Source organism: Bombus impatiens, unplaced genomic scaffold, assembly GCF_000188095.3.
Source record: "Bombus impatiens unplaced genomic scaffold, BIMP_2.2 scf_0494, whole genome shotgun sequence".
In the NCBI taxonomy this organism is placed as follows: Eukaryota; Metazoa; Arthropoda; class Insecta; order Hymenoptera; family Apidae; genus Bombus; species Bombus impatiens.
The window spans coordinates 206,113-234,112 of record NT_176913.1 but is presented as its reverse complement, the minus strand read 5'-3'; the positions used below and the strand labels follow the sequence as shown (position 1 = coordinate 234,112).

Sequence of the window (28,000 nt, the reverse complement as noted above, 5' to 3'; positions counted from 1 at the left end):
CTGGAACCACGTTTATAGCCCATACTGAACGATTTTTCAGGACGCATATATGGGTTCGTAGCGCCGAAAGGGTTAAATTCATAACATTTTTAACCATTCAAAACCCGTTTGTCTTTCGTTACGCTCGAAGAGATCCTCTCAAGTGCTCGTAACCTATTCACACCGCGGCAAAAACGTTTCGTACCATCAAGCCAGAATAAATCATGAGATCGTAGGAGATCGATGGCCGGTTGCCGGTATATCATAAAGCGACTGGCGCCGCGCGCGCGAGCGAACGCGACAGGATAATAACAAGTTGCTTACCGATTCCGGGGAATCACGCGATTATTTCATAGTCGGGCGATAACGCGCGCGTAACGTTGCACACAATGGCGCACACAACGGCATCCTGTCTACGTCGATGAGGCGTGCGTCACCTTCGCGGCTTATAAATCTGCCTCGAAGCGGCGCGATCCGCTCAACTTGCGCTAGAGTAGAAGGAACGAACGAAGCAACGGCTTAAAACATCGTTTTCCTCCGGTCGGATAAGGGACCGGCTTATGCACGGCTAGGCGTGGTGGATTCGAGCGATGTAACTCACCACGCCGTGACAACAAATCCCCTGAAACTCGCATTGTTCGTCGTCTAGGCTGCATGGAAATACACACTGTGATGGAATTGCTACTTGGAACTGCGAATATACGGGATACTGTGGGAGGACATTTTTTTTTTTTAATGTTTTGAATCAATTTGTTTGGACCAAAAAGGAACGAGATTGATTCGTTTTCTATCATTAGGGAATTGTAATTGTTCGAGTAATTACTTCTAGGGAAGCTCTACATCTTTTTCTTTTGTATACCCGTGACCTGGACACCGTCGTTACGAAGAAAATAGAATTAGTGAAGCAAAAAATTTGAAAAGAGAGAGGTCCATATTATTGTGCTCTTGAATATGAATGTTGTTTTGGGTTACAAGGTCTGGAAACAAAAGAGATATAAGTAGATTTTTATTGCTGTTTCATGTAACTTTTAGTTAGAGTTACACACCAAGGTTAATTTTTTGACCTATCACATTCTATCGTAATGTAACGCTGCTAGTGTGAGAATCTGGATCAGCATACACTATACCTGTACTTATACCTATACCTTACTTCAATATATGTTTCTATTACAAATTCATCCACGCGTTCCTCTATCGGATAACCTCAACAGTAATGAATATATAGATCAATGTTACACATTTTTAGAAACCTTTTCTATTTTTTCAAATTGCTGCCCTACGAAATTTTGAATATATATTAGCAAACATAAGACAACGATTTAAGGTTTTGTGATATCACTGTTGACATTCGAACACATTAGATTGTTGTAAAAACTTGTACGTGTATTACAATATCACAAGTAATCGACACAATAATTCTATTATATATATAAATAAATTAGACGAATTAACTAAATGATCTATGTAGAAGAGGGTAAATTTAATCGAATTGGGGGAATAAAAAAATTAAAAAATTTTGCATATATATTAGCAAACGTAAACCGATGATTTAAGGTTTTGTGATATCACTGTTGACATTCGAACATTGGATTGTTGTAGAAACTTATACGTGTATTGTATTATCGCAAGTAATCGGCACAATAATTGTATTATATAGAAATTTAAACTATATAAATGAATTACACAAATTAACTAAATGACCTATGTAGTAGAGTGTAAATTTAGTCAAATTGATGGGATAAAAAAATTAAAAAATTCCTAGGATTTAATAAAATAAGCTACGATCAGCAAAATGAAGATTCTTCTGTTGGAATACTCTATGACAATCACAACTACGAAAGCCATAAAAATTGGGGCACCTCTTTATTTACTAAATTATACTGTTTCTCTATTTCACATTAAACGTTTCCAATAACAAAACAATAACCGCTAAACTATCGCAAATTTTTCTAAAAACACTCGAGTCTCTCAAAGGGCACCCAATTTTTCAATCATCCATGCAACTACCATTACTTCCACTTTCACTGATAAAAAAAATACCGAGCACCCAGTTCCAAAACCACCTACACAGCTTGTACGAAGTCGACAACAGAAACACGTCCCAAAGGAACAGAAACGAAGCTCCACTGACTCACTAACACGTAACTGCATCGCAGACACATTTATCTAGCCGAGCACATCCAGCTGGAAGATAGATCTGTCTCTTGCAATCCTTTCTTCCGTCCGGTCTCGAACCTCGTGTAGTTATTACAAACGAAACATGTACTTACGATACAGCCTTAGGACAAACACACGAGCACGAGATAAGCGTTCAAAATTTGAAGAAAATGATTCCTGTAAGCTGCTACGCAGTTTGTCGCACTAGCCAGTTCTATATGTATTTGAAAAATAAGAATGTTATATTTCTAATTTATATTTTGACTAATCAATTTCAAATATTGTTTCATTATCAGAAATAAAAAGTTACACTTGTTAATTGTAAATTATTCTAAAGTTCGGCGCTGTGTAAGATCCCTGTCTTACAGTGACTAATACGAAGAAGTTGATATTCTAAGAATATCAATGATAATGTTTTCATATTCCCCTCAGATCTTTGATCCTTTAGCCGCTGGCGACGCCGAAATCTGCTATTTACTCTGTTCATTTCCATTGATCATGTACAAGATATCCATTACCAGTTATAAATATATTGTTGCAAAACTCTAGCAAATTTTACTTCATTTAGTACTTTACATCATAAGTCGCATATAACACGAATGAATTAGCAAATTTATAACAAAAAAAAAATGAAAGCAGCAAAAAGCATCTTATTTAAGTTAACATCGCAAAGTGTCTAAATACTTATACTGTAAATTTCATCCGCGATTCTGTACAGAAAATATGAAAATCGCCGTGGCTGGCGGATTAAGAAATTTTCTAAGAATAGAAAAATACGATTCGATGGAAAATGATGCAAAGGACGCAACAGAGTTAAAAATCGCAGTGCGCCATATATCGCTATACATGCAGAGAGTCGTAGAGGAACAGTTAAAGATTTTCTGCAAGTACACGGAGGATGACAGTGTCTCGGCGCGGAATGTGTCGCGCTCCCGGTGCATAAATCTAAATGAGCCTGTGTATTAGTGATACCGCGATCCGTTGCCAGATGAACGTCGTAGATAGCGAGCGCGCCGAGAGATTCTGAAGGCATCTAGTGGTAGATCTGTGTTCCCAGTGCGGGGGATATCACGATCCACCTCGAAGAAAGTCCCCGATCGCAGATAAAACGGATATGTTTCGAAACAACCTCCCGAAGGACGGCGGTGCCGGACTGAAAGCGATAATTTGTTGAATAATATCCTGAGCGACGCGAAAGCGAAGAATTTCCTGAAACGAATCGAAAGCCTCTCCGTGTTTGTACGTGGTTGCTTTTAAAGCGACGAACAGGTTCATTGTTGCGCGGGCGAGATGAAATTCCGAATACGAATACGTCGAGGGATTTTAATGACTTTTCTGACGCGAGACGCGTGGGCGCTATGTTTACAGCCGCTCTGCAAATAATTTGTATATACAGTAACTCATGAAAGTATTTATATATTTACAGTAAAATATTTTTATGGATATATTATGTGTGTTGTACTTCTTAGAATTTCATTTCATTAATGCGACGTAACTGTCTTAATTGTAGTGATAGAATTTCCAACCAATCTGGAAATGTATCTATGTACACAAAGGTTAGACACGTACGTTTAATAAATACGCAGAATAGGGTATAAATAGTTACCTTGATTATAATTATTTATAAAAGTGAATCCACTTGAACATCAAAGCTTTTGCAGATTTTATACATTTTCGAATTTGTTTCAAACTTTACTAAGATCATCATGATGGACTCTCAGTATAGAACTAATGAAATTTCAAAATGTTTCAAAATGTATGACACACACGATATCTATAAAAGATAACTGTAAGAGAATTGCAAATTTATTGTTGTTTGAAGAAATAAGGTTTCATTTTTCTTCTAATTTAATGAATTATAAATAATATTATAAATTTGTATATGATTATACAGCAGATCATTCCACTTTTTAACGCTTTGTTCTGAAATTTAAAATTTTACTAAAAAATAATTCCTAAATAACATACCTCGAAAGACGATTATTACATTACATATAAACTAAATTTAACCTATAGCAGATTGCGAATGCAGTTGATAGAAGTAATAGATAGAAATTTAATTTGATGAAACGTAGATAAGAATTCAATTCAGCGTAGAATAACTATAAAGATTACCACGATATCATAAGAAACATAAAATAAACAAAACGTATAAGAAATCTAAATTGGACTCTCTGAAAAGTTTTATACTGCTCTTCTTATTTCTCCATTTTTCTGAAGCAATATTTAAAAATCAACATATTAGATATTCATATAATCTCAGGCTCCTAACGTTCGATATCTTGCATCTTCAAAGCTTACTCTTATACCTGTATACGTTATTAAATACATTAAACGAACAGGCTGAACACTGGTAGCCATCTCATAACTTGTAAAGGAGGTTCATGGACAGCAAATAGAAAATTCACTGTTAATCTATCAAAGCTTGAAAAGTTTGATCGCTGTCATTCTATTTCAATACGTTTCCTCGATAGACTTGAAAAAGATAACGACTTGACTGATCGGTTGGAGTGGACGCAGTGTTAGGAAAAACGAAAACGACGATAATCACCGGGTAGAAAAAAAAGAAAGAAAATGAATATCCAGTGGTGGACGTATCGACACGTTCCGAGCAGCGAGTCTCGAAGCTTAATAGTCGACGTGTAAATGCTTCTTCATGGATCAGGTTCGAATTACAGGGTGTATTTTAATTGAACGATCGTAATCAGATAATGGCGGAGAATTAATAATTCCGTGGAAAAAGATCAGACCCAATGAAGAAAAGACCAATCGACTACAACCAATTTCCTGAGGGATGCTATGCAGAAAAGTTGCTTCGATGAATCATACTCGCGTCGGTCGTTGCCGACCTTTTAAGTTTGTTACAGTCTGATTTGTCTACGAAAAAGTTTTGATCGCTGAAAATAATATGTAATTACACAGAAAATAATGTAAAATATAGTATATGTAGCGTAATATAAAATAATTGGAAAATCGTAGTCCCTTTTTGCATAAATCCTTTTTGAAAAAAATAGGTATGTCTGCTTCCTTCTGTCAAAATCGAGATAAGATAAGACAAAATAAGAGATACAGATATTAGTCACAGTTGTGACTTCTGGTATTATTGAATGTTGCAAGATAATGAATCGTCGAAATTCTTTCTTGCCGACGGCTATTCTTTTCAACTGCGCTTAAAAGGAACGAAGATTGATTGCGCTAGTAAATTTAACAACGCTGTTATTTCAATTTAATATCGATCAGAGCCCAATACCTGATGAGAAATGATCGATAACATGAAGAAGCTTTTCTATCATTAATTCCAATGATACAGAGTACTGTTAGTATTGTTTGTGTAGCAACAGTAATAACTATTAAAACCCCTTAAAGAATATAGCCAGATTCACCCTTTCCAAATCAACACTCCCCTTTCCAATCATTCTCTGAGGTGGATTATTGTACGTGTTGATTTATTAAAGAGACAAATGATAAAATTGTAATAGTCAGCGTATATTAAAATCACTTTAAGTACAAATACAGAGCTAGTGTATGCCGACGTAATTGTCGCTAGCTATAATGATCGTCCTAGAGAGCACGTTCGTCTATTTGTATCGATCGGTGGTATTGTAAAAGGTTCAAATGTAATTCCGGTTGACGATTACAAATAACGGCGATAATGTTTTGTCCGGAGTTCGTTTATCTTTGAACCTAACAAACCAAAACAACGTTGGCGCTCCAAGGCACAACAATATAAGTCTCTCCCGTGTCTCTCTCGTGTGCCGCTACACTCTAAAAACAATCGCCTCAAAATCTTCGAATTTCCACTGAAAGTGAAAATTAAGAATTTGATAGATTCGTAAGATTTCCAAACATTCAAGCGCCTGAAAAAAGTCGCTATCGAACACGATAACCGGATTAGGTTTAACATTTAACACATCACGCGATGTACTATTTATAATCGTAATTGCGACACTATACATTAACCTGAAGATGCGAACTGCCTCGTAGGAAATGATCGACGACGTTCCGGTCATTTACGTCCTTTTGTCAGGATCGTTCAAGGATGATCTCTGCGCGCGTACTCTTTTCGTATGTTTCACGACAGATCATTGAGATCGATCGATCAACATTTCTGCGAATATTTCATGTCCACGCGGGAACGATGATACTAGTGACAGTTGCGTCGAACACGATACATGCGACGTGTTGTCGCGTCGTGACACGTATACCGTGCGTACGTCAACTTGCCACGACGGATCGGAAGATACATGGAAGCCGCGTGGTACGAGACAAAAACGGAGGAAACCGATTGTGGACGTGCATGTACGCGCAAGAATACTTCCGGTGTGACCAACGGGACGACAGTACACGTCAGGGACACCTGAAGAATCGAATGCAATGAAAAATTGTCTAGTCTGATTTTAATTTCATGTTCTGCTTCGTAGTTTCTGTAACTTCGTGAGGTAGTTTCAAGTTGGTACAATGTTGAATACTTTGGGCAAAAAGATTATTTATTGATGATGATTTTGTACAGAATTTGTAAGAAATTATAGATTACGCCTGATAAACTGTAAAGATCGCTCAAAATGTTTCAATTATTATATGTTGGGGTTACCATGATAAGAAACAAAATAACATCCTCTTTCCCCCAATGAAACAGGGAAACGATAGAATATTAGATTATTTCTAATTTAGAACTACAGGATATATCACAATACGTGGGGCCCACTTTAGGAGTGGACATGGGGCACAAAAACAATGAGAAAAATTGATACGAACGTGTGTGCTACTTGATCTTGTTTCAAAGTTGCATTCTTAGACGGTGCTCGAAATAGCATTTGTCTTGCAGTCATCGTGTCAAAGAATTCCGCATCTTTTAAAAATCCAGATACAAGTATTATACAATAGGTACATTGAAATCTCCTGTCTACTCTTGAAGTGAGTCCTACATAGTATGTTACACCCTGTATAGAACCAATATAAGAGAATATTTTATTATACAAAAATCATATTGGATTAAATCAAACTTTCAATTACAAACTTTAACTTGTCAATCTCATAAACATTCAGTTGCTCGTTCATCTTCTTAAGAGCTAAATCGTAGATGCTTATCTTCTTAAATCCGGAAACATATAACAAGATAACTTTCTCATACCTGTAACAATTCAACACACGTACATATCTCATACATTTCGATCCGAATAATATCCATTAAATCAGACAATGAGATCTCGAACGACTTTCTTCCTCCGACCACCAACAGGCAAGAAGCACGTAGTTCCAGTTACGAATCAATCTCGGATCGTTGGTGCTCCGCGACCCAGATGCGAAAGCCACGAAAAAAAGAGGTGAATATAGGAGGGAAAAGAGAGAGAGAGAGCTCTCGCAAACGAAGGGGAATTGTCTGGATAATGCGTACGTGCAGGTAGTCGAAGCATCAGGGAGAAACGGCTCTCACTTTCACGGAGTCGCCGTGACCGAGATAAAGATGGTGGCACCGCTTCACCATCACCATACACACGCTCTGGACTGACCACTAACGTCTCTGCACCCATATATGGCTACTGTATACAGTCACGTTCGTATTCTTCATGCGATGTACGTGTACTGATACTAATGTTGTATACCATGAGCGTAAATGCATATTAATATACTTCATCGTTCAAAAGTTACAAATTATCCACCATAGGATTGTATCTTAATAAAAATTGAGGATCGAAAAAAAAGTAAAAATGTTTTCGTCACCTGCGTGTGTATTGACACGAGTACTGGTAACCAAAAAGTATGCTCATAGTTAATAACGATAACCTCTAATTAAAAATAATTTCTGCCACCAGTATTAATTACCAGTATTAAAAATATGTTTTCATTGGCGATAAGGATTATTCGTGACCGAAAACAATTTCTGTTATCGATAATAGTTAAGCGTAAACAGAATCAATTAATAGATCTGTAAACAGAATCAATTAAATTAAGCTATTCATTCTCATATAATTATCTGATTATAATTTTTTAAATTTGAGTCATAACTTTGTCAGTATATTTCCACTGACCTATCCTTAACTTTTGAGCGACAGTGCAAGCACATTATATATATTCCTCGACTGGTATTAACTATCTCGCCCGTCGACAGGTAGGAAAGGATCGATAGATCAGTCCTTTAATTTGCACCCGTACGCTGCTTTGCCTGCCGCGACTTCGCTAGATCCGATCTGTACCGACGCTGTGTCCTATTGGTACGCATGTCGCGTTGACCGAGTCGGTTGTTTCCGATGTTAATCAAGTCCATGTCACTTGTCAAGACCGATAGCCTGATTACATATTATGTATATCGTATTTTTTCCCGGCACTCGTCGGTCCAATTGAAAATCCTTTTTTGAAAACGACTGATTAATGGTACTGATAGGTGGATAATTGGAATTATTATCACTAGATATGTGCTAGTTCGATGGTAGTATTTTTATATCTTCCTATATCATATACATACGAATCATATATTATACTAATATTTTATTACTTGAAATTTAAATAAATGCTGAAGAAATTATATCAATAGTAGTATAAATAAAAGAAGTACGAAAGGAAATAGCCACAGATACCTACAATTGCAACACAATGCAAGAACCGATTTTTAGAGTCGGTTATTTTGCATTCAGCCATCGGTCACATTCCATCTAAACGGCGAACAGAAATCATGAAAGCTTTAAAACTTCCTTCCTACGACGGAAATGAAAAATCTTACATTGAAGTGCACGTGTGGATAGTCGAAGCAATTCAACACGGGAGCCCACGCAACTCTTCACGGGGAGACCACGCGTTCTGGGTTCCCTTTTTGGAATATGCCGTGGACACGAAAACTCGTATTAAAGGAAATAACGTGAGATAAAACAAAATGAAAGAAGGAATACGATTGCTATAGAACGTGAAGTTTCATAATGCATAAAACGCGTTTAGAAGGAGCATATGGGTGTTTTACTGTTACTCAAAATGGCAAAAGTATGCGGCTACTTATGAACAGTAGTATACAGACATCGATAGAATAAATCAGAAAATCTACTCGATTATTCCATAACCTACTCCAGGTTCGATGCCATTCTCTGTGAAATAAAGCGGAAGTTACGATCACATGATTTACGAGTCAGCTTGTCAATTTGCGATTCACCGCGCATTTCGCGATATTTCGCTATTTACCTGCCTCTGTCTCTGACAAGTGGTAGTTTATAGCAACAGATAATATTTACATTCTACGGCGGTTGTAATTTACCGGTGATTAATATATATCAATACAAGTGCTAATGCAACAACACACGGCCTACAACGTTAGGAGGACCAGATCCACTTGTACGCTTCTTAATACGAGATTAAATTAATATACTGCAAGTTTGAACTCGGAACTTAGACGAGTAGTACGCGATTAATTTAGCAACAGGTTGTTATTCTACGCGTATCTTGCCTGCGTTTCTTTCGACGTTTCTATCTCGTTCGCCTCGATCGATATTACCGTAATATCGTCTCATCCCTTATCGATGAAAAACACGAACGTTCACCGGCTCTCGTCCAACACAGGCAACGTATAATAGTAGGAAAAATGGATGTGCACAGTTTCAATTCGCCAACGTTACCGATAGTTCGTGAAAAATCCTCGACACCGAGTGATTATTCATGCCTGTATGGTAGTTGCTCGAACTTACACCATATTTAGATGTAAATTAATGAAGGTGAATTACGAATGGAGCCTGCTCGTTTCACGCGATACAACGCCGCATGAATTTGTTTAAGTAATTAATTAGTCTGAATAAGACTTCTTATGTAATTTATCGCCCGCATAACCTATGCATCATCCGTTACGAAAAATTCCGATGAATTAATTCTAGTTAATTAAACGACATCGGTAAGAACTGTGCATCGCCATCGCTTTTCACCATCAGCTCTCTCGTTCACCTACATTCCGTGTTTTGCTCGTGCTACACCGTATAAAAGTCCGTTCCATTTTTACTACATAACAGCAAACATCGGCCAGGGATCACGAACCGAGAACGTTCGTTACCTGCATTATGCATGAATAGACACTATCTCTCGCTTGCTGCGAATAAGCGAATCGAAACCTTGAGCTTGACGCGGATTTATACGGTGCAAAAACCGTACGAATTATTAAGCATTATTTCCCGCGTAATTTATTGGCCTCGTAGGTTGGCCGCACACCCGTCGATAAAACGCCAGGAGAGGCCCATTGTGAACCTCCAATCAACCGAGCGACGTTAGATTATTATTGAGCAACCGTACGCGCTTATCTTTCCGTCTCTAATTTTACCTTCACCCACACCGTCTATACGTGGCTGTGGTGTATATCTATTCATCTGGTTGCACCTGCACGCGGACCTCTCGAGTTCGAGATTTTCGTAACCGATGCCGAGCCACACAACATTCGCACCCCATGTGAATAGTCGTTAACGCCTGATACCGGCGATCGAACCATACCAGCGATCACGAACCAAAACACTTGACTCAGACGCCCGATCACACGGTACAAATTCGACGCAAACAAAACGGGACCATACTTTCAATATCGTACCTTCACCTATGGTGTAACGCTAGCACTGCTCACTGACGGCGTAAACGGTACACGGTACGCACATATGAACGTGTTTGTATCGATGCATACCGTTTACCATGCGCACTTAAGATAATACGCTTCTTAATGATCGATACATATATACGCATGAACCTAACAGTGAATATAAATGGAGATTTTATACAGTACTATAGGAGATACAGCTATCTATGTGTACGTGTATGCTCATTTGCTATGCGCGAAAAACGTTTCGTAGAAGTATCGTGTCGATTCAAATGAAAGATTTTATAAACTATATAAGGGGATTGGTCAATAAATAAATTATTCCGTCCGTCTAAGAAATGAATGGAAAAAATATTTCCTATCGTTAACGTAAATTTATGTTCAGCCATCGTTTTTTAATATGTCAGGTTGTATAATAAGTTCACACGTATTTCTTTAAGGATATCAAAAGTCGTTGTTTTTGATAAATATCTGTTTGATTAATTGATGGGTTAACATACCAGAAGTGTGAAATTGACTGATGCAATTATTATGTTATAATTGATATCATACATTAATATACATCAACAACGGTGTTGCATCATATAATCACTATGCGTATAGTAATATTTGGATATCTCTTTTACAACAGAAGCTAAAGAGAAGTTACCTACAAACTTATTGACTAACCTGTATAATATGTTATTTATATGTGGATAGTGAACGGAAGATTGAAATAAATTGTAATATATCAGCCATAGTATAATATCTATTATTGCACTCGCCGTATCAAACGGTAAAAAAAGGATTCAGGTAACGCGTTAAAAAGCATGAAAATATAGTCACGAGACCGACAAACCATTTAAATGCTGCGGCTCTAAAAACACAAGATAAACACGTTGCAGATTAACGCGAGTATGCCTCGTAAATCCGCACCTTCGAGTTACACGTAATATAATCATACTTCTACCACGAGTTACCGTATCATCATCTTCCATAGCGCTCTACGGAGGAGCGAGAAACGAAACGCGTAACGAACTCACGGACACGAATTAATCGTCGTACTGTATATACTTACAAAAGGCAAAAGGCGTGTACTGCGATGTGTGCGCGCGTACCACTGCGTCACGGTGAAAACGAAACCGATATCTCTGCAGGATCTGCGCCGAGGCCAAAGGTCACCTACGGAGGGAATTGCTTTATTTAATAAGCCGCGGAGGAAGGACGTTAATAAAGCGGCCAGAGATAAATAATATGGAAAGGCGAACCGTTCACGTGTCGTTCGTACCCCGAAGCTCTCTTTTCCTCTCTCTTTGCACCGTATAGACCCGTACACCACATCTACGAGGCATCGGTTAAGTTAAGCAATCGTTGATTTCTCGGCACTTGAACACGAGCGCGAAGGAAAACGAAATGGGACACTTTTTTTCAAATTCCGCCTTGCAAATAATTACATGCTGCTCGATTCGAACTGTCGATAATCATCGACATTGATGATTATTCTCGACGTTTTATAAGGTTACGTTTACACCACACTTGACAGATAATGGACATCGTGTTCGACGCGATGTAAACGAGAAGTCTGTGCTACGGTAGTCCGAGATCGCTTTCGTAATTTCAGCGACACGCGTTCCCAACTGACACGTAGATTAAATGCGTGAGATATAAAGGTTATAGAAACTTTACGAGCTACAAACATTAAACCAGAATGCAACGAACTCTGTTATATATATAGACTAACTACATTTCATAAGGTAGTTCTGAATTCATTGAGATCAAGCAACTAATCAACCAATTTTTTAAATATAAAAAATATATGCGCGTGTATGTACATTACAGTACGTACTTTATTCGACAAATGATACCTTAACTCAATAGCTGGTAACCAGTCAGTTGCCACAATTGAATTATGATTTTCAGGGATGAGTTTATGTTATTATAGAAAATATTTTAACTGATTTGCTAAACCTAACGATAGCTTAATATTGTATAGTCAATTCTACAGAATTTGGTTATATGTTTTTATTTACCTCTCATAATCACGGCTGTACACGACCGTATACAGAATATATACTCGTACATAACCCCATTTATAAAAAAGGCAAGATAAATGCAAATCACACAAAACCAGAACGATGACCGACGAAGGAGGAAAATGAAGTTTTCCATGGAGAAATTCGAGTAGGTGTACCCTTTTTCTACACGTGCACATACAAGTGTAACTATGTGACCACTTGTCCACGACTTCATCACATTAAAAAAAATTCCTTCGTTCCCTCTTCCAATTCCTTTCATTCCAGCGTTCCAGTCGCACAGAATCGCGGGAATCGTGTTGTCGAACGGGCGTCCTACCTATAAACATATCTTTTACGTATTTATGCTTGTTTCGTAAAGAATTCTCTCTGATTCGCGAGTGTTCAAGGAAATACGAGAATAAGGGAATATCGGGAGATAACCGTTAACCTAGTGAACTCATTGATATACATGTATACCTAGAAGGTGTGCCACATATGTACGTAGAAATCGCAAACAAGAAACAATAAGAAGATGGCCGGCGTCGAGTGTGGACCGATAGTTGATCCTCGATGGAATTCGCGATTTACACGGAGGCGGGTATATAGAGTGCAAAAGAGAGGTATAGAAAGTGTGTATAAAAAAGAGAGAGAAAGAATGATGCGTGCACAGGATGCACATCTGCGAGAATACGATGCACCGAGACTATCGACGTAACGACCGATCCGCCTACTGCCAGAGAATTTGTCGTTCTTAGTCCGCCAGCGCATGCGTGATTGCTGTATGCGATTGTCCTCGTGTGTGAAGTTAGGTGCATGATCTCCGATGGAATTTTCTGCCGACATACTGGATGAGTCTTCTACGAGAGATTGGCATCCCAGTAATCGTTCGTATTATTATTGTATTTAAATAGAGAATTTTGTTTGTATATATCTTATCTTATCTTATTGATGACAGACAAAAAATAACAGTATAAATAGATGATACGAACTTGTCACAATTTAACTATATATATCGTATATGAATGATTGTGTTTGTCTCTAAATGGGTTAAAAATATTGAATTATATCGTCCACTACGTATCATTATTTATGGACATGGAAATTGGGAAGAATAGAGACAAATCAAATTATGTAGTGATTCAAATTTCAAATTTAATTGTATATTTATATATTTAAAAATATATTAAAAAAAAATTAAAGTAGTTTTCTGAGAAAAAGACCTAGATCCATGTTAAATATATAGAGTATTTATTTAAATAGTTTGAATATTGAAATTTGTATTTATATAATCATTGAATATTACAATTATCAATTCAGACGTAGCTAATCACAACAAACTAAAACTAAAACTTTTAATGCAATATATTCCATCCATCATTTTATCTTATGGATCCTTTTTCCAAAAAATTGCGTAATTACTTTTAATTTCACAGAATATATTGCAATTTTCCTTGCATAAATTTATTATATAAACAAAGTTTTCCTTAAATTAATTTGAATTCTTAGTTTCATTTTCGGCAAACGAATTCAACATAGAAGTATAATATGTATAATAGAAAGTAAACTCTATTGAAACTGGTTACACATAAAACAGAATTTATCGCGCAATAATATTTAATCGAATTACTGAATATGCGAGTACATATTGCACATAGCAGACTCCGTAGCGTAGCAATTAGAAGACAGGTTCTGCATGACTGTTGCCTTTACCAAAGAATGCCGTTCCCGGTTTATAAATTGAGCTTATATTCGTTCCTTTCGGTTTCGTACGAGACCACCTTTATCTCACATCGAGCGTTGTATGGACCGAACGACCTACCACGACCTCGCCCAACTCAAGCTATTGCGTCCTAAGAGTTGAGCGCTCGTCTCGGTTATACACCCACGTGATATGTTCCCTGCAAGGTTGTCTTGTTTGGAATGAAAAGAACGTTACACCTTCGTTCGAGCATTCTCCATTATTTGCGAATTTTCTCCTAAACTGGTTCACCTTTCAAAATCGTAGTCATTTATATAATACCAAAATTATATTTATGCCAGCAATTAATTTTCATAAGAGTAACATTAGAGAATTGCATTTTATAATCGAAAGCATACGTATATTTACGTTTATATATTTCTGTTAAGAAGATTATAAATGCTGGAACTACAATGGTAATATTGGTAGTAAATCTGTGATAATATGGATATTTAGTAATTCAATTTTTCTAATAAACTGCAATAGTTTCAATCTAAATTAAACCCAATGAAATTCGTCATTTGTTACACGATACAGTTATAAATTACTTTCACCTTAAATTTATAATTTTTAACTGATCTACTACGGAAGCAATTAGAGCGTTCTCTATTGCGAATTTAATTCTTGAGCAACATGCAACATGAAAACACATTCCATCGATTTCTCCGCACAATTTCAGGCAAACGAAAAAGCAAAGCTTTCTTTCGTCATAGTTGCAATATCAAAGTCACCTTCGTGTCGCTTCCAGGCGAATATTTATCATGACACGATACCGACTTTCTATTATTATCTACGGCTGTCTTACGTGTCGGGGTTTAAAACAGAATAATAACTGGCGCGCCATTGTTTATCACATATGTGCGAGTTACATGTACTGTTGCATGTGGAGATACATAATATAATAGTTCCAATTATGCTGGTCCTGAGGCATAAAAATAAAAGCAAATACATACGTCATATATTATTTGAAAAAATGTCATAACACTGTGAGGTATCGAATGCTTTTGTTAAAAAAATTATAAGTTCTTTTGATCCCTACTATTTTGAGATTGGAATTTACGAGTGCAGTATTTTTAAAGGTACTGATAGAAACTACTGATATCCTTTTTTTAAAAAGCATACATAGTGCATAAAATTGTATACAAATCATGGATAATACTGAATATAAGTTGTCAAAATGTTAATTATAACTCTTCACGTGTTTTTCACTATTAATGAATCATTAGTTCAGTGTTTTGTGGGCATTCTTTATTTATTATATTTCCTCATACATAGAGCAAATTGCAGCAAGCACATATTTGCGGTAATAATTCGAAACACTGACACGCGTTAGAAAGTTATTATGACAAATCATCCGGAGGTCGTGTCACGGGACGGAAAATGGAAAAGTAAAAGCGAGGGAGCAGAGGAGAAAAGCGAAAGCTTACCGGAGTCTTAAATTAAAACCTGTTGCTTGCACCGTCGTGCTCACGGAAAGGTCAGGAAAGAAATCGATGAAGAAGCCACAAAAGAAAGAGATAGATTGTTGCATCTACGTGCAGTAACTCATCAGAATCACTGGTTCGAATAAGAACTTGTCAGCCATAGGATGAAATAGAGATTCAGGGAAAGTTTCGCACTTACGCCTTATTAATTTAATGAATCTTTAATTAGGGGAATTAATAGTAATTTTATAAGTAATTTAAGTTATAATACTCTGCGTTATTTTATTTTGTATATTTATTACTTACGTAAAAATACCTTTAAGAAAGAAAAAAAATATCTTCAGATATAGAGCTTTTACCTAATAACTTTTTAAAGTGGATACCTTTATGAGACTTATATGAGACCAAAAGGATCGTTGACCAGTATAACTGGCATTCCGAGTATACAGGATTAAAGCAACGTAACATCACGATTCACGCATTAAAAAGAAATTCCACAAAAAGCGCAATAGTTTCTCTCCGTACTACCAAATTCAAGATATCCTTATACAGTCTCACAAAAGCAATAAGTACCACTTGTTAAAGTTCTACGAGCAGATTTACTCCGGTTGGAAACGCTGTTATATACGTATTATACCGGCATACGTTGCATTAAGAGACACTCGGTATCAGAGATACAGGAATACGGAAGTTGCAACAAGTTCACGTTCAACACCGTTCGTTCGTTCCTGGTTTCTGCTGGATGGTACAAAGGTGGCCGGGAGAGAAAGAGAGAAAAGAGGGTCGACCCCTCTTTGGAAACCGAGCATCCGCCTTATCTACGCTCTGACGCTGGCAAAGGATTTTCTATCGGTTTATCAAGCGTCTCTAATCGTTACGGGATAATAAAGTTGGCTGCTCATTAAAGGAACGATAATCCACCTGGCCGAGGGCCCTTTCCGCCGCTCGTGATTCAAACGTCAAAGTATTTTCAATCAGCCGGCCATCGAAGATTAATGAGGATCCGCGTAGAGGAGTGGTTTCTTTTTAAACTCTAAATACCATAGCGAATATAGATTTATGGATAGCGATCGTTCAATCGCTGGATTCAGCGCCAAGGCGGAAGATAAATCGCGAGAGGGAAAAAAGGTCATCCGCGTGTTCGATCTAGTTTCCTACGATTGCCTCGAACCGTCGATTTCGTCCTAAGACACCATCGAGATAACGCGATTCGTGGATGCCCGTTATGCAGCAACGAGAGCTAGGAACGTCGAGATTGGAAATGTTGGCTCGTTGTGAATTGTGGTTATAGTGGTTGGTTTAAATTAGATCGTTAGAGAGTAAAGAACTCTATTGTGTAGATCTTTTCTTTTTTTATTTGGGAAGCGACGTTGATTCATTTCATTTTGATATCTTTCTTTATAATGTGTTGGAAGGTAGATACAAGTGTATTTAAAGAGTATATTACAGAGAGATGAGATCTAAATCAAATATGTTAGTAAATATATTATTGTACTTATTACTACTACATATTAGCTAATTTTCCAAAAATATCTATGATCCTAAAAATGTATTGTAAATAGTATATTATGAAATCGTAAATTAGGTATCTTGCAATATTATCCTTTAATAACATAAAGAAAACAAACTATTCTGTATTAACAGAGATGTAACAAATACAGAGATACATATAAACAAGTTTCAATTTAAAAGAAAAAAGGTAATCGCCTGTTACTTGTCGCTAAATTAAAATTACTCTTGCACTGTACAAAATAAAAGGGTGGGGTGAAAGAGCGTAGGTCTTGCTCTTCGTTTTAAATCTCAGCGAAGAACGATTCAACGATATACGCACTAATTATGGCGCAAACGCGCATTTGCTTATCGGCATTTCGTCATTCGGACAGCACTCTACGTTGAACTGGCGAATAATGGTTTAATTAAACACCACGTGTACAACCGCAGCCGCCTTGTAAAGGGACCGTCGATTGATTTACAGTGGCAATACACTCTAACCAAGTTTCCAACGTATACGCTGTGAAATAGCCCTCCGGAGAGTCCATTCTAGTAAGAACGCATATATTAGTCCACGTACTCGCAATTAACCGTTGACATTTACTCCACTTCGCCGCGCTCCCTTTTTTCACGCGCGAGTCCTTCGATTCTTCTTTCCTTCGCCCTACATCCCCTTCTTGTTTCACTATTATACTATCTGTATACGTTCCACGCGTCTACTACTTTTTCCTTTCTTTTCCATTCGCTTTTTTAATTATTGTTTTACATTATTTTTATTTTATAATTTGTGCAATTTTTCTAGATTCTCGAGCGCTCTTTTCTCATTCTCTGGCTCTTTCTAATATCTTCTTGTATATCTACCTTGTTGTTTATTGTATTATGTTAATTAATTTAAAACTAGTTAGTACATACAGTTTTCACGAATATTCTTAGATTACTTCTACATAATACTGTATGAAATACTATATTCGTATTATTTGTCACTGTATACTAATACTTTTAAACAATTTTGATCATCATAATTTGCAACAGAGAATGATGTGACAGAGAAAAACGTCTAAGCTTTGAAACGTTTATGAAATACTACCAGATTAGATCATTTTGAATATATTGAGAACTACGTATAGAGATAAAAGGAAACTTTTTGATATAAATGCTAAAAACGAGAAACCAAATAACTTTTATCAAAAAAGATGATACTTTTCCTTTAGCGTACAGTCATATTTAACATAATCATTTTTATTAATTTATGTGTATCACTGTACAGGATGTATCAAAATTATACGTCATGAATATCGCAGCAATATCCTACATTTTTGAATCGATGAACATTTATAAAGAGGAGAAAAGGTGTAAGACAATTTTGCACTTATTTTTTTTTTTTTTTTTTTATAAAACTACACCGATCTAAAGGTGTAAAATCCTGTCGTAATATTTCTGTTTCGTTTCTTTCCGACATTCTTATTTCTTCCTTCACGCGACTAACGTCACATTCCCACCCATACTCCACATTCGTCCTTCTATTTCCGCCTCTATATCACTTCTGTCAGATATGTCGGCCGCAGAAGGTCGTCGCCAGTCACGAAGACAGGTCAGAAGAAACGTGTCCGCGTGGTCAGACACGAATTACCTGTTCCACGCAGTCACTGGAACTCCTTGAGAAGTTCGCTCGGCTTTTCGCCCGCGTAACGCTTCGCACGTCAGCCGGAACGGCCGATTTACCCAGGACAACTTTTCCTTTCGGACCTAGCCGCGTCGAGTACTTATCGCCAAGGAAAATCTGCTCGCGTTCCCGCGCCACTTTGCATGCGTGTCGTTGCGCAAAATCGCGATTTATGCGCGTTTCCACGGCCAGGAGAGAGCGTTTCGACGAAAGAACGCGTGACAAGAGAAGCAAGTTGCTCGTTGGTCGATAAGGAACGATAACTGGTGCACAGATGACGCTGAGTTACGGTTACACGGCCCGCGACATAGTAATTCATACCGAGATGCCTAGACCGCCGCGCGATTAATCGCCGCGATTAACGATAATTAATTGCATTGCTCCGCTGAGGCCGAGCAAACTCTGCTCGCGTTGATTGTCTTGATTCCAGAGAATAAAATTCCCTTTCCTTGCTTTTTTTATTTAAATTAAGAGATTGCATGCGATACGACAGTGGCTTTAAAAATTAGATTGAAACTTGGTAGATTCGCGAAGTATTGCATTTGGTTACGTTGATGTGTTGCTAATTGCTTTTAGCGTAATTTTAATTACGATTAAAATACTTGTAATTGATAGGAAGTTAGTCGAGTGTGGGGTTAAGACTGTTTAACGGATTGAACTTCTACCAATTAATTGTTATTGGTTTGTGTTATTATTATTTATTGTGTTTCACAGTTTAAATTTCATCTATTAAGTTTTTTTAAACTTCGTAGATGCTATTTGAAGCTTTTGATAGGTTTGTAAGGCTTCATTTAGGCAATTAATTATAATTGCTGCCTGCATTTTTAACTCTCTACATTCTAGTTTTTATATGGATAACACAACGAAATTATTAATAATCGTGTGGTTATTAATTAAAATTAAATTCAACGTACAATGATACATAATTTGTGTCTAAATCAAGGTCCAAATCCTTTTATTATTCTGATTTAGAGTCATTTCCCTATTTAAACAAGAAACATGTAGAAAGAAAAAGCTGCATTTATAATAATAGCGACAGCAGGTTACAGTAAACGCTAGAGAATAAATCAGAAATCACGCTTTTACAGCGACGATGATTCACATCGAAGATGGAATCTCGACAAATTGAACGCCCTTGGAGCGATCACATTATGTCAGGCCGTGCCAATTTAACGACACGCGTGGCTTAATTAAATTACGCGATATAATTTTTACTGATCTTGTATTAAAGCCTGTTCCGATAGCGCTTTACTATAAATTATACAAGCTATCACGTACATAAATTATACATTCACCATGTTGGATTTGCATTTCTGCAAAAGAACCTCGCGTGCACTGATTAAACCGTCAATGTCGGTCTTTGTTAAAAATCAAAAGATTTATCGAGTGCTTTAATGCTTAAGTAAAGTGATATAGAACAGAAAAAATCAAAGATGGAGATAATGAAAATCGAACGTGTAGCGTATGAATAATTAAAGTCAGTTCAGTGTGTATGAATATTTAAATTGTCTACACAATATATAAGTTTTGCCATTAATCGTGTATGTGATAATCTTAAGCTTCAATTTTTTCAATAAATTCTTCCTGTGATATTGAAAATCTAATTTATTATTTAATGCTTTCTTTGTTTTCTATCATTCAAAATAGAAACGTGTTCTAACAACTTTGTCCTTTAAACATTATCTGCGATTCTACCTACTCTTTGATTTCTGCAACTGGGTCCATTCTTCGACAACTTCCTGCAACCCTGCCTACTCTTCGAATAATACTTCTTTGATTACTTTCTACGGTACTCTACCTACTCTCCGATTGATTTCTGCAATTTCAATTTAGCCTCCGATTATTTCCCAATGATTGTTCTTTATTGCTGTATGATAAAAGTTCCAGATTTACTCGCCACTTTCTTAATCAGTAGTGTGGCATATAATTGCTTCTAGCAAACAGTTTGTTTATAATATATTAATCATTGCGCGTATGTGATCTATCGATCGAATATTTCAATAATTCCTTTACGCAACTAAAGAACTCTGTTCGTGTCATAAATCTCGAGGTCGTTTCCGCGAGTGGCCAAACGATTATTTAAAATGTGGAAACGCGCGTTTTCTCGTTCACGGAAACAGAACGTGGATCGCGCTGTTGACGGCTATAGAGATCAGACAAGTTCGTTACGTCAGACCAGGCTCAATGATCCGAGAATAACCAGCCGTGTTATAAGTATCCAGTATTGCGTTAAAACATGGACGGAATGGTTGATATAATTGTGCCGTTTGTCGCTTTCTCGATCGCCTTCGTTTCAAATGTCAACCTGTATCACGTACGCAATGAGATAGCCTATCATAACGCGAACGTAATCGCTGATTATATTGGCTACGGATATTAGTAATCTATAATGATGCACGTGTACAGGATGCAAATTATCGCTGATCGATATTTAAGCAAGAAGTGAAATTCAATGAATTTTTATTATAGTTACGAAATATTACTGGTTCTTGTAGTTTTTTACGATGGAAAGTTCCGAAGATAATTTTTTCTCGTTTTTGCCTTTTTTCAAAATTGTGAAAGTTGAACTGGACGGTGAGTTCAACTGATTCTATCGAATTAGAGGTATTCGATCCTTCCGGGGAGATACATAGTTTCAGGATATAATAATTTCAGATATTTGACACTATAATTGTCAAATCTAAGATGATTAAAATGCATGTATTCCAGAATTTGTATTTCTGCAATTATTAAAAATATGCAAATACTTCTACTAATAATTTCCTTATTTTCTTATAATATACATGATTAGTAAATATTAATTGCATTTTGCAGCATGCATTTATACTTATGACTTATGAACGGTGGTATAAATATTTCTTTGGTTTCAAAAGACGTGGAAGTTGATAAATTATTGGAAATGATATACAGAGTGGTTGGTAACTGGTGGTAAAAGCGGAAAGGGGGTGATTCTACGTTAAAAAAGAAGTCGAAAATATAGAATAAAAATTTTTCGTTTGAGGCTTTGTTTTCGAGAAAATCGACTTTGAATTTTCGCTCGGTACGCGTGTAGTACGTTATAACGGATCTCACTGTAAATCGTTGTCTCGATGGAAAAAAGAAAAAAAATTAAAAAAAAAATTTTATTTTATATTTTCTACTTCTTTTCTCGCGTAGAATCACCCCCTTTTCGCTTGTACCACCAGTTACGAACCACCCTGTATACCTCAGAGCAAGAAACTTTATGTGATCTCAATTAATTATGATTCAGCGTCAGAAAATCTTCAGTCGCATAATATGAATTATAAATTCCAATCTGATGATTCCAAATATTCGCAATAGAATACCATCTTACTAATTAATTACTAATATAATAATTTTGCAGTTTTCCGGCATTGTAGTAATTATGGGAAGAGATGTTGGCTATATTTTAATGTATAGTAGCGCAAAGAAATAGATAGCATTAGATAAAATTAAATAATCCTTTGGAAGGGAAAAAATTCAAGCAATAAAATTTAAAAACACAATCATTTTGAAATTGGTATTGTAGTGCTGATTTTGAGATATCGCAAACTACGTACAAACATAGACATAAATGATGTCGTATGTGATCAATGACCGATAAAGAATTAAATAGCTCTTTTTCATATGTAGAAATTTTACACGGTATCTTAACAAAATACACGTTATGGAAAAAAATATCATGCAAAGTGTATCAGTATTTTCTAATCAAATTTGTTAGTATGTATAATGAACCTATTCTTATCTTACAGTATAGTAACCGCTATATACCTTACTATTTCTCTCGTAATCATATTTTTATTATAACTCTCCAATTAAGTTTTAAAAGACTTACGCTTGTATAACATTTTTTTATTATTCATACTCATCAGTATAATACTTATCAGTAGAAATAGCGTCGCATATGCAAGTTAGCTAAAGGAGCGTACTCATTCTACGCTACACCGGAGGCAGCGAAGCGACTAATGAATTAATATTTATCCTTCTTGCATGAGATGGCCGGAAAGGTATGTTCACGTTCGTCATTTATCCGGTTAATCGAGTACCGAAGCACCACGTGGCTCGCGTTTGTCGGATAATTCATACTTGCACGGCTAATGGCGCGATTTTATATCGATGAACACTCAGATGTGGCGTAATTGCGGCTCACATGCTGCAATTAATGCTACATAAGACGGAGAAAGTATATGGTTAGACGCGCCGTATCAGCCGTTTTGTTCTGTGAATGAATCGCGCCGTCTTCGGAATGCGTCGAACTAAAGAAAGTCAACGATGCTCTTTAGGAGTTTTAATGATCTGCCACGCAAAAAAAAGAAAGAACTTTCCAGAACTTTTAGGTAAACGATTGTTTCCTTCCAGACCCACTTCCTCCTTAGTTTCTCTGATATTCATCCGTGAATGGATTCTTTTTTGCATCCCATTAATCTACCATTTATTATCGTATTCCGAGAGTCTATATCAATAAATTGATAATCTTATTAATAGATTCATGAACGTGCGTTCGTGTATAGTTTGATTCAGAAGAAAAGGAATATCATCCGGGTAACAATAATAAGAAGACGTACTTTAATTACTTAGATATATTGAATTATCATGATGATATAATTATTTCTGTAGGAATGTTATATTATAAGTTAACAGAAAACAGAATGATCGTTGCACTCTCACAAAATCGAATATAATACCGCGTTTCGCGTATTCGTTTCTCACTAATTCTACGTCACAATAACACAACGAACTTCACTCGACCACGATAAATTCAACTTTGACAGCATTTTCCACGCTCATTTTTCCCTTAACAAACCTTGGTAACACTCACAACACTCCTTGACAACGTTTATAAACAATTACCCCTCACGCCACGTCCTTCCCTGACTTCACACTATCCCACATTTCTTAATTGTTATCGTTTGAGATTTCCAAAGACATACATAGTAAGAAAACGTATAGAAAGAAAATTACTCTATTTGGTGAGAAAATGAACGTTTACTTCACAAGCAGTAGCTAGCCTTTCTCAGAACCCCTCAACTCGTCAAATTGAAAACGCTTATATATTCGCATTTAAGTATCGGTAATGAACCACGCTGCACAATTTCTCCCTACAATCTCTTAACGAGCAATAATCGAAAATCGGTATATATTCCCTGTAATTTCTCACGCCTCGTTCTAACGCCTCCTTCATGAGTCATTCCTCCCCCGTCTGTCCGGGTCCCTTATCGGCGTAAACCCTTGTAATTACAGCCTGCAGAAATTCGCCAAGTAATTCATGTGTGGGATAGCCGATTCCGACGCCGATGTAAATAACCAATAACGATTACAGCGCTGGTGTGCGTGCACGCACGGTTTCACCCGATCGGTATATGTGTCACGGTACGCTTTCTGCCAGCGCACACATAATTTCTCATTATGCAAATCGCGGCGAGGACTTTCCGCGCGAGCACGGTCTACCTCGACCGAGGCGTATCTGTCGATACACCATCTCTCCACTCTTTCCCTCCCTTTTCGTGCTTCGTTCCTCTCTTTCTTCTACTTTCTGCTCCGCCTCTTTCAGCCCTGTCCAGGTGGAACGTTCCGCGTTAAACCAGCGAATACCACAGCCCGATTTTCTAGTTGTCACATCGCCAGCTTCGATGACAAGATCCTAATACAGAGAAAGGGGCGATTCAAGGAATTTCACGGGGACCACGCCTCGGTTTTCGAACAGAAACATTTGGAATGTAACGCGCCATGCGAATGCCGCGCGAAAGCATCTTCTGTTTGAACTCGTTTAATTACGTTTGGTCTTTTGGGGCGTGCTTTTGATTCTAAAGAGACGGAGTTTTGTTCTTGTTTGAGAGGCTCCCTTTAACTTCGACACGAGTATTTTTAGAAGCATATTGTCTTCCAGCGTGGTATGATATATTAACGTTGTATTTCTTTATATTTCGAGTGTAAGTGAATGTAATTAAATCGATATGTGGCGTGGCAATTGTGCGTGGTTGTTCGCACTTGGATGGTCTCAATATTCTACTAATTAATAAATAATTAAATAAAGATAAAGTGTATTGTTTCTTTGTATTTTGGCTTCTAATATTAAGTGCAATAAAATTATTATTTGTTATTTATATATATTGCTGTTATTACATTGTACATAATGAATTCATAAAATTCATAAAATTTAAAAATCAAGAGTAATTTATATCTGGTGTGCGATACACAGCACTTAACGTAACGCCAAAAACTCTGATACGCTATTTCTCACAATCAGTTACAGAAACACAAATTAATGAATAAAGTCAGCATCTATCTCATCGTAGATGTCACTGATCAATTACAAACTTTCTATCGCGATTTTCTTTCGATAATATCTTACAATTTCTTCATAGAACATCAAACTTTCTCCCTCACATTTCACGTATGAAAATTATAATCCATTAATCCCAGGCTTCGCATTGTTATCCATTATCTGGTATCTGTTATTTCTTCTTGTTTTTCAAAATCGCCGTATGATTTATAAATATCCAATACTTGTAAATGCAGATAGTTAGAGATGGTTACAGTATCTAAACGTGAACAGTTCGTACGATATATCAAAACCCGTTCTATATTTAACCGAACATACAAGTTCTAGTGCTCGAAAGCTCATCCAGCCTCATCCATTAATCATCCTTGACAAAAATCCGCGATTTCAACGGATTGCCTATGCTTCGCGTGCAGACTCCTCATCGTACACGCGTCCGCAATAATTTTGGCGAGTCCTACGTGCGCGAAACGCACAATGCGATTAATTGGCATGTCCGTTGCTCGATAACTCACCGAACGAGCCCACACGACGCACGGATCGGATAATGCGAAGCTCTAGCTGCATAATGCGATGGATTACATTATGCTAACTACGTATAAAAGACGAACAACTCAACCGTTTAAAAGTAACCTCCCCTTCCCCCCTTTCTCCTCTTTCTTTCATCCTCTCTTCCTGTTTCTCTACCGAATGAATTACGTTCTTCTGGCTTTCTTCTGACACACGCGATTAAATGTGGATCGTTAACAATGACTTGGTCACGGTAGCTGACGTGTAAAGTGTATACAGTATACAGTATGTCGGGTTTAAATGCGCACGCGATATCATTTCTTTAACTATTGTAATCGTGAAACTGTATTTTATACGAAACTTGATATATATCATGGAAGAAAGATAATGAAGAAAGTTTCTAGTGAAATTTAAGAACAATTTATTTTTTATTAAATTACTGTTATTAAGGTGGTGTGTCTTTATGGAACTAGCATATCATTAAACAATAAATGCACCGTTTCTTTTGACCAGTTTTCAAATAGCTTTACGGTCTTTTCTCGTTATGTAAAAATATATTGCGTAAAGATTAGAATATCGATAAGGTAAGATACATCATTGATGAATCTTCAGCACTTCGATTCAAATTTAATTGATAATGTAAACCTGAATTTAAAGATTATCGATAAAGAAGAATGAGATGAACAAAATTTTCATTTTTATCTTCATCTTGTGACGGGGGAAAAAGTATTCAAGAAGAAAAATTTCTTTTTTCCAAAGAATATTTTAGAAATTCCAGAGTCAAGATAAATTTTCCTCGAGTATGGGATGAAGATTTATTCCTTCTGGTAACCGTCTTTACGCCGATATTATGCACGATTTATTGGAAATCTGTGGAATTATTCCAATGACACACAATAAGAAACTCGCATAGCTCGAGGCAGCTCGTCACGTAATAGCGATTACGCGACAACAGGAAATCAAACAGACACATAACAGCCGATGTGACAAGAAATCCAATAGAATGTAGTATACAATAGTTTAATAATTATCTGGTATTTTTCGCTGTGGACAGGTGGATGCAGACCACCTGTCTAACCGATATTTCGCTTCCAACGATTTATTGATAGAAAATGTTTCTCTCTTTGTTCCAGGTGAGTGAGAAAACATTCTGAATTTATTCTTCCTGAACGATGCTGTCGAGTGGGTGAGTGAAACAGTCGAATTTATTTTTATCGTTGAGAGAACTTATTTGCATAACGTATAGTGGAATTAAACGATTTTCAAAGCTTATTTAATGATTCTGCATACTATTTCATTTTATTATAAGATGCATGCAAATGTCTATGTTTACTTACTTCGGCTAAAGCGCTATAGCCGAGTTAAAATTCGTTTAGTAGAAAAAAAATCTGTTCAAGAAAAACATTAAAAATCCTAAAAATTGCAGCAAAATTGAGACATAAAAGCAGCAAGATCAAAATTAAGCTTTGTCATACTATACGAATAACGTGTCGCGTCAAGTTTATAAGATTTCTTCGCTTCTTGAAATTGAACCAACAGAATCATTTATAATATTCCTTCGTACTTTAAGTAATTTACCAAAAAAAAAATTGAAAAAGATTGGAGAAAACGAAAATAGGTGAGAAAATGCGCAAAGTAGGTCACGTGTTTCCGTTATATCGAAGGATCTCTCGCAGTCGACACTTCCCAACGCACGTTTCGGTTTCTGGCGTTTGACAGCTGTTCCTATTCACCGCATACGTGGGCATCAACTTGTCCGTTGGCTGACCGGGCCCCGATGTTGAAAGGAATGTCGTTCGCGAGCGCGCGTGGGCCCACGAAATATATCGGTATACTTTTGCGTGCCCACGCTCTCGCTGTGTCGCGGCCACGGGAGCCTTTAATGTTAAACACGTTGCGAAATCCGGTTGATTGCTTGCGCAATCTTGCGTGCTCCTCGTTTCCCGAAACGAGCGCCGGACGAGGCCAATTGCAAAACCAACTCAAATGTCAACCTGTTTCGCTACATCCTTGATCTCGCATGCGAAAAGAAAGCGTTCGATATACCGAACGCTGAACTCATTTTCGCATCTGAATCTCTGTATGAATTCAATATCGTACATCCGCCTTTGTATATGTACTTGGTGAAAGAAATACGACCACGCGACGTTGTAAATTGAAGTATTGGCTTGGCAACTGAGTGATTGCGGATTTTGTCATTAGGTGGTATTGAC

General features: G+C 36.9%; 1 protein-coding gene and 1 long non-coding RNA gene across 4 annotated transcripts in view; one reads left to right on the top strand and one right to left on the bottom strand.

The window, feature by feature from the left end:
* Positions 1–13,649, bottom strand: part of LOC117151874 — a 117,911-nt gene extending 104,262 nt beyond the window's left edge. The window contains exons 1-2 of the long non-coding RNA XR_004462029.1: positions 11,935–13,649; positions 11,745–11,848 (exon numbers count right to left, since the gene is read on the bottom strand). This is a non-coding gene — a long non-coding RNA (uncharacterized LOC117151874). The remainder of the gene's footprint in view (positions 1–11,744; positions 11,849–11,934) is intronic.
* Positions 1–28,000, top strand: part of LOC100744184 — a 174,900-nt gene that overhangs the window by 79,741 nt on the left and 67,159 nt on the right. The gene's annotated exons all lie outside the window — the stretch shown is intronic.